The following is a 7,911-nucleotide window of genomic DNA, read 5'->3' as shown; positions in this document are numbered from 1 at the left end:
GTAGCTAATTAATCTGCATTAATAAATCAAAATCTTAAAAGGAAAACAGCATTGTATTCCAAATATATCCTTTAATTAAAACATATCTCTAAATATAATTTCGCGCAGGCCATCAGATTTCACACTCCCCAAATCTGATTGCAAATTATATTTTTTCTTAATTGCCCAAAACAAAATCCGGTGGATCAGTAAATTAATTATTAACATTACTTTAATTATTAATTCGATTAATGCAATTATTTCACCTGAATTTTTTTATCATTTCTAATTTATTGATGAAAGAGAGTTATTTTAATTACCTGGAAATTCTAAACTCCATATAGTCCCCTCTCTATCTCTCATTTTGTGATAATCTTGATAATCCGTATATAAATATTACCCTAATTCTACACCCACTCAATTTAACATCAATTTATTCATTTCCTTTTCCATCAAAATAATACTTAGTGTACAGTGTGCAAAACCAAAGACTGCACGCGCTAAGTGATATATTTCATTTTTTTAATTATGCAAATCAATTTTATTATGCATTTATTAATACATAAATTACGCAATACATATTTACAAAACTATAGATTTTGTTAATGTATCACAATTAAATGTTTTTAAATGCACATGACTACCTAATATCAAGTGCTTATTTTCACAAGCATGACTTCAAATAGAAATATAGAATTAAATACTCAGTCTACAGTCTAACTTTTCACTATTGATTAATTCAACCATAATCCTATTTTTTTTAATTCAAAGAATTAGATACTACTCCCACACTCTCACTCACTACACAAACTAATTTCACACTCATATAAATATCTCAAATTCCCTACATTTCTCATCACTCACTCACTCACTCCTCTCTCTCTATAGATAGCGATGGCTCTCGAAGCTCTCACCGCCGCCGCGGCACCGCCGCTCAGCTTCGACGACGTCTCCGACTGGCCGAAATCTAAGCGCTCCAAGCGCCTCTCCAGCCGCGAACAATCCCAAGACGAATATCTCGCCATCTGCCTCGTCATGCTCTCCCAAGGCGGCGCCGCTCCAGCCGTCGCCGGCGATGGCGACGGCGGTGACTCGGTTTCGTACAAGTGTAGTGTATGCGGCAGGCCTTTCCCTTCGTACCAAGCGCTGGGCGGCCACAAGGCAAGCCACCGCGCCAAGGCTCCGGCGGCGGCGGAAGAAATCAATAGCTCCGCTGCGGCGGCGCTGAGCCCTAGCGGGCGGCGCCACGAGTGCTCTGTTTGCCATAAAATTTTCCCGTCCGGGCAGGCTCTCGGGGGACACAAGCGGAGGCACTACGAAGGCGTGATCGGCGGCAGTGCGGCCAGGAGCCGCGTCACCACCGTCGTCCGGGATCTCGACTTGAACAGTCTGCCGTCGGATGAAGAAGTGTAGAGTGCGCTGCCGCCTTTATTCGAATAGATACTCCCTCCGTCCCGCAATTCAAAAATTCAGTTTGAGTCGTTGCAGATTTTAAAAAATGTCTTGACAGAAATAGTCAACAGTGAGTCGTATTTAGTTAGAATATTATAAAGTGTACTCATTAAATATTATAGAAAAAATAGTATTTTAAATTGTAAATTATCCAAAAATAACAAAATAAATTATTGTTTTGTGGACGTTCTGAAATAATCAAATGAGTCGATATTATTTAATGGAATTTGTCTTTTGTTGTGTTATTAGTAGTATTTCTTTGTTGTTTTTGATTTGATTGAATCAATTGCAATATAATGAATTTCATTGAAAATTTGAGGTTGGTGACCATCACAAACATGCAACTATAGTATCTGGAGGATAAAAAGAAATCGAAATTATTAGTTAGTGACACGTCTCTTGAAAATAGGGAATTATTATGATATGTTAGAAGATATACTGAAATTGTTGTTGAAAAATAGAAACCCCACGTGATAAAATCGTAAGATGTTACATGTTGTATAGCCACCAATTGCGTGCCTCCTAATTTATTGTTGTTGAAATATTGATCAAGTAATTTTTAGTGGTTCTAATTCTCTTTTATTGCCCTTTACATGTCACCTCGATTGCGTTGTTCTCTTCTACTACTATATGTCTTCTTCTACGGTTGTGCTATAAAAAACTTATCTTTTAATGACACAAAAATTGAGACACGATAACTTGGGTTGGCAAGTTATAAAAAGTAACGACAATCTAGGATGCAAAAAAAAAAACTGTCCCTAAATTAAGGACAAATTAACTTAATCTTTTGCTTTTTAGAACGTTTCCATTTGCCCCCTCTAATTTTAGTTGGGACACTAGTAATAGGAGCATTAGCAATTGGGGCGACCAATCGAGCATATGATCGGCTCCCCCATAGGCCCCTCATTGTGGAAGAGGGGTCGATCATCGCCCCAGTCCACCTCCCTCATTTGAGCCGTTGTATCGGCCTTGGCCGATCCCATAGGGCCGTCGATCGGCCCTTCTTTGTGGTGATAGGGCTGACGATCGGCCTTATGATCGATTTTTTTAATATTTGCTGTGAGAGAGAGAAGAAATGCGTTGGAGGAAGAAAAAGAAAAAGCGGTTGTTTGAGGAAGAAGAGAAAATGTAACCCTAATTTGTATTTAAATTAATTTCACTAATTCTATTGGGCTTATTAGTGAGCCAATAATTTTATTAAATAAATGGACTATAGATTGGAGGTGATCTAATTTAGGGTTTCATCTAATTAATTAATAAGTTGTCACATATTTGAGATCAATTAAAATGATAACATATTAAATATAGAAGTGAAAAAAAATTAAAGTAAAATATTGATGATGTGGAAATGAATTGGAAAGTGGGATAGGCCTTCCATTGCAGGGAGATAAGCCCCTAAGAAAAAGTAGGATAAAACGTTGACGTGGAAATAATTTTTAAAAATGGCACTTTGGGAGGGTCCTTCCATTACTAATGCTCTAAGGATGCTTTTTGAAATGTTCATGGTATATTAAGAAACACAAGGTAGCTTCCTTAATGAGATTAAAAAATGTTATTTACTGTTTTTTTTAGTGTTGTTAGTATAAATATTAAATAATGAGATTCTGAATTAAAATTGAGGATCACAGATTTGAGTTCAGTATATTTTATGGCATGGTCAATTAGGAGTAATTTTTTTTGTCAATTGACTTTATTTTCATTTTTTTATAGTGAAATGATTTTATTATTGGGAAATATAAAACTTGGAAGCTTCAACTTTAGGAGAGTTTTGACTATCATTGAATGTCAATAATGAATAAATAAATATGTGTATATACTATGTCTGATGTCTGAACGCGCGATTTTGTGAATAAATTTAAAGTATATATATTAATTACTTGTGGAGATTTGCAAAGTTGTTAAGCTGTCTCAAAATTAAATTTTAATAAATTATTATATATCACTACAAAAAAATGCTGGTTTACCGACGGAATTTCCTACGGAAGGAGACTCCCTCGGTGATTACCGACGGAATACCGAGGGAACACGCCGTCGGTATATATTTTGCCATTTGTTTAACTCTTATTTTATTTTATTTTTAAACCGAACGAATACGGTTATCAATTATTTTTCTTTTTCTTTCCCGACAGAAAGTGATCCGTCGGTAATCTTATGTATTTAATTAAAAATAATTAGTCCATAATTAGTCATTACTCTCAAAAAATGGAATATCGTGCCCTAGCTCTCAAAATTTTCCTTCAACCACCGCGAGCTACAGCCACCTCCGCCGTCGCCCTCCGTCGCCGATTGTTTCGCCTCCACAGCCACCGCCGCTGTCGAGCTGCAGCCACCGCCGTCCCACCGTCGCCGATTGTTTCGCCTCCATTTGAGATTTTCACGGTGAATTCAGATTGGAAAGAATACATGCGTACACAATGTCGCCGTTGCCCAGCGTCGTCTCCTCCTTTCTCCGCCGCATCGGTCACAACACTGAATAATGAAATCCAAGCACCGTCTCCTTCCTTCTCCGACACAATAGGTCGCAGTACCTCGTAGGTGAGTCACAATCTGCAATTCATTCCGAAATTCCATTTTTTTTCGCATCTGTTAGTATACTTTTTGGTGAATACGGAAGCATTTCAATCTGTACTTGGATATCAAAATCGAATGTTTGGATGTTTTAAAGCTGTGAGTATTTCTGGTGTCGTATTTTAGGAAGAGTATTGTTTGCTTGGGCTTTTGTTGTTCGTAGGGGCAGAAGATAGTGCTTTAGAACATTATCCTTTCTTTTGTAGAAATCCGCTCTTAGAGCATCTCCAATGGTAATAGGCCAACCATAGACTAGCCACAAACTCCTCCTGCCAAATTATCAGCACTAAAAACTTCTCCGGCCACATCATTAGGACAAGTAACTGGACAAGCAATAGGCTAGCCACAATAAACAAAATTATAAAAAATAAATAATTAACAATCACACAAAATACGGAATTAAATTTACGACACAGATAAGGGAAAATTCAATAATAATATTTTAATTAAAAAAAGTACATTAATTAAAAAAATTGCATTAATTAAAAAAATCTAACGACGTACAGTCCTCCACGCCCACAACTCTTCAATTAAATTCTTTTGGAGTCGAATATGAGCATCCACTTGCTGCATGTCGGCATGTGCCTTGAGGCGGCCGACTTCATCGTGAGGTACCCCCTTTGTACATTGGGGGCGGCCACGCCGTGACTTGGGCCGGCTTCATTAGCATTGTCATTGGCCCAACTAGTCATTTGTACATCTAAATCTTCGACAATCATGTTGTGCAGGATAATACAAGCGTACATTATATCAGCAATGCAATCGACATGCGAGAAACGCGTTGGACCCCTAATTGCCGCCCATCGAGACTGGAGCACACCAAATGCGCGCTCCACGTCCTTGCACGCCGACTCCTGCCGTTCCGCAAAGTAGGTCTTCCTCTCATCTGATGCGTATCTGATCGTCTTCACAAAGACGGGCCACCTAGGGTATATCTCATCCGCCAAGTAGTAGCCCATATCATGCTGGTTCCCGTTGGCGATAAAACTGATGGCCGGACCGACACCCTGGCACTGCTCGTTGAAAAGGGGCGACGAGTTGAGGACGTTGAGGTCGTTCTCTTAAATCCTTCACTTGTCAATCCTTTCCGTTCTCAAATAGCATGCAAAAATCACCCTTTTTAAAAGAACATAATATGTAAAAATTAGACTTTAAGAAAATAATTTAATTTTAACAATGCATCCATGCATAAATCTTACTCTTGGGTCTCTCTTAGGAATTTCTAAAATATCTGTGATATTAGCACATTGTATTCATCCTTCTATTGACTCCGTCCGAGCTCTCGTCATCCTTGTATTCAAATTCCAGTCCAACTCAAAAAAAAACAAACGGCCTAAGTTTCCTAATTAACTCATTGATATCTGTAAATATAACTCCATCCCATACTACTATTTATCAATATTGCTTGAAATCATATCTTATGGCCAAATATATAATCATATCTTATGGCCAAATATATTAAATAGTAAAAGGGGTCATACTTATCTCTCTTTTTCTCATTAAGTAAATTCCAAAAATGGCATTTGAAAAATGTCCAGTTCCTTCTTCTGTCATCCAATTCCATCTGCCTTCTCTCCCGCCGTCTCCGTCGCTCAGCTCTACCAAGGCTGATGATTCCCTCGGCCTCTCGGTCTCTCATCTATCTCCGTCGCTCCAGCTCGGCTTTCGTCATCGCCGTTCAGCCGCTGTCCGCCATTCGCTGCTGCTGTCATCTCCCGAGCTGCCTGCCCGGTTTATCCAGCCTCGGCTGTTCACGGAGAGCGCCGCTGCTGTCCCTTATTCTTCTCCTCTTTCTCTCTTTCTACCGTCACACATCGCCACTCCCTTCCTCAGCTCGCAGCCTCTCTGCCGGTCAGAACGTAGCGTCTTTCTGTCACGGCGTAGTTTAAGCCTCCGGCCCCGTCTGTCTCCATCGCGTGGTTTCACGCCGTCATCTCCAGCCGCTGCGTCACTACAGCGCCCTCGCGTATCTCTCTAAATCTTTCACAAACAAGCACCCTCATATTTCTCTCTCAAACTCTCGTCGTCTCCATTGTTGCTCAACATCGATCGCTCTACATCTCCCAATTCAAGAAACAGTCCTAAATCCAAATTATTACCCCAGAACTCGCGCCTGTCCAAAATATCGCCTCATGCTCTCACCGGTTTCACACCGCCGCTGCGTTCGGTTAAACGGGAGCAGTCACGCTCCTAACTTCGTCAATTTTTTTTCTTCCGTCGCTGCCTCGCTCTTTTTCTCCCCTCAACTCTCGGTTTCTTCTCTCGAAAATCGGATGTGTGGAACGTGAAAATATAGATTGTTGCTAGGGTTTTGCTAAAACTAACTTGGTTCCTATTTTTCAGATAGGGCAGGTGGTGGCAGATTTTTTTGTATCAAATTTGAGTGGAAGAAAATCTCATGCATTTAAAATCTTGATTGGGCTTCTCTAAAATTAGGCTCAAAAGAAAGAAATAAAATGTGTTTCGAGCTTATAACAATTGAGTTTCAAATTGGGCTAAGAAAGAAAAATTGTTTGTCCCAAAAAGTAAAATTCTTCTCTCAACAAAAGAAACAAGATCGAAAAATTTTCAAGTGCACAAACAACCGTCCTTTCAAGAACACATAAAAAGATTGAAAAAGTTGGGTTGTTACAATATGTGTTTTTATATAAAATTGAAGATAGCTTAATTCATAGCCACTGTAAAATAAAAGAAAAATAAGATTATTAATTATGAACGGAAATAGCATACGATAAAGAGAAATATTAATGAAACCATTTGCTATTGAAAATACTCACTTTAACCAAAATATATTAACACGTCAACATAAATAATTAATACATATCGTTTTATAATATTGTTTCACGTAATCAATATATAGTGGAAAAAATAAGAATTAAAAAGTATATATAGAGTATAATTTAAATGCTAAAGCAATGTTCCAAGTAATGTCTGTGGCAAAAAGTCAATAGACAAAGCCGTTGGATCATAGATCCAAAAATTCCACATGCCTCCCTTGAGGGGAAAATGCATTATAAAAATATTAGTCTTCACCATTGAACATGTCACGACAATGTATTAGTTATCTTGTTATAATCAATTTATTAAATAATTCCGCCATATAACTGCCTACCTCCGCAAATCTCAAATTTGTTTGAGTGACGCTAATAAATAAAGACTGAAATCACAATCCAATTGTATTTTTAGGCCCATTTGTCATTTAATTTGTTAAAATTATGAGATTCTACACATAAAAACATTAATCATGTTTTTTTATAAGCAATTGCATATCAATTCGAAAAATGTTTTTGATGATGCGTGGTTATATTGTTGCCTAAACGAGCAATATGTTTGAGATTATGAGAATACAAATTAATGTATAGAAAATTCTATCAATGAAGTAGAAACCTCTATAACATTCTTTTGCAGTAATTAAGAGAGAATTTCAAATTTAGGACATAATTTGACATTTTTTTTTATCATACTAATATCTCTAAACCGTCTAATATTTAAGTCGACGAAAAAATTGAATATATATTATATGAAAAATGTTTTGGAGACATAATGTCTAAGACATAATGAGGTTAAAGTAGTCATTTTAGATTGTTTTATATTTTTATTTAAATAAATGTTTTGTACATATACCATACTACCCTTGTGCATATAAAACCTTTTTTTATATTTAAGAATTACTTGCTTAGGAAAGTTGTGTGCATTTATATGGATGACATGATTTAAGCAAATATATACTCTAATCATCTCACCATAATTTTAATTAACTTAAAATGGCTATAATATTCATAAAAATTTCAAGGCCACCGCATAGCTCCGCCACTGTGTGTGGTGAATGTTTCTTTGTTATAGACTATCCCAATTTCAAATATCAAATGCAATGGAATCTTCATACTATTAGTTAAATACTTAAATTAGTGG

The 7,911-nt window shown here is 37.2% G+C and overlaps 1 pseudogene; it reads left to right on the top strand.

Moving 5' to 3' along the window:
• The first annotated feature begins 873 nt into the window (after positions 1–873).
• On the top strand, positions 874–1,419 carry LOC121757877 (annotated as a pseudogene).
• Positions 1,420–7,911: the final 6,492 nt, after the last annotated feature.

The sequence above is a fragment of the Salvia splendens genome, chromosome 12 (assembly GCF_004379255.2).
Source record: "Salvia splendens isolate huo1 chromosome 12, SspV2, whole genome shotgun sequence".
NCBI lineage: Eukaryota > Viridiplantae > Streptophyta > Magnoliopsida > Lamiales > Lamiaceae > Salvia > Salvia splendens.
The sequence above is the reverse complement of the archived record's forward strand: the minus strand, read 5'-3'. Positions and strand labels throughout refer to the sequence as shown.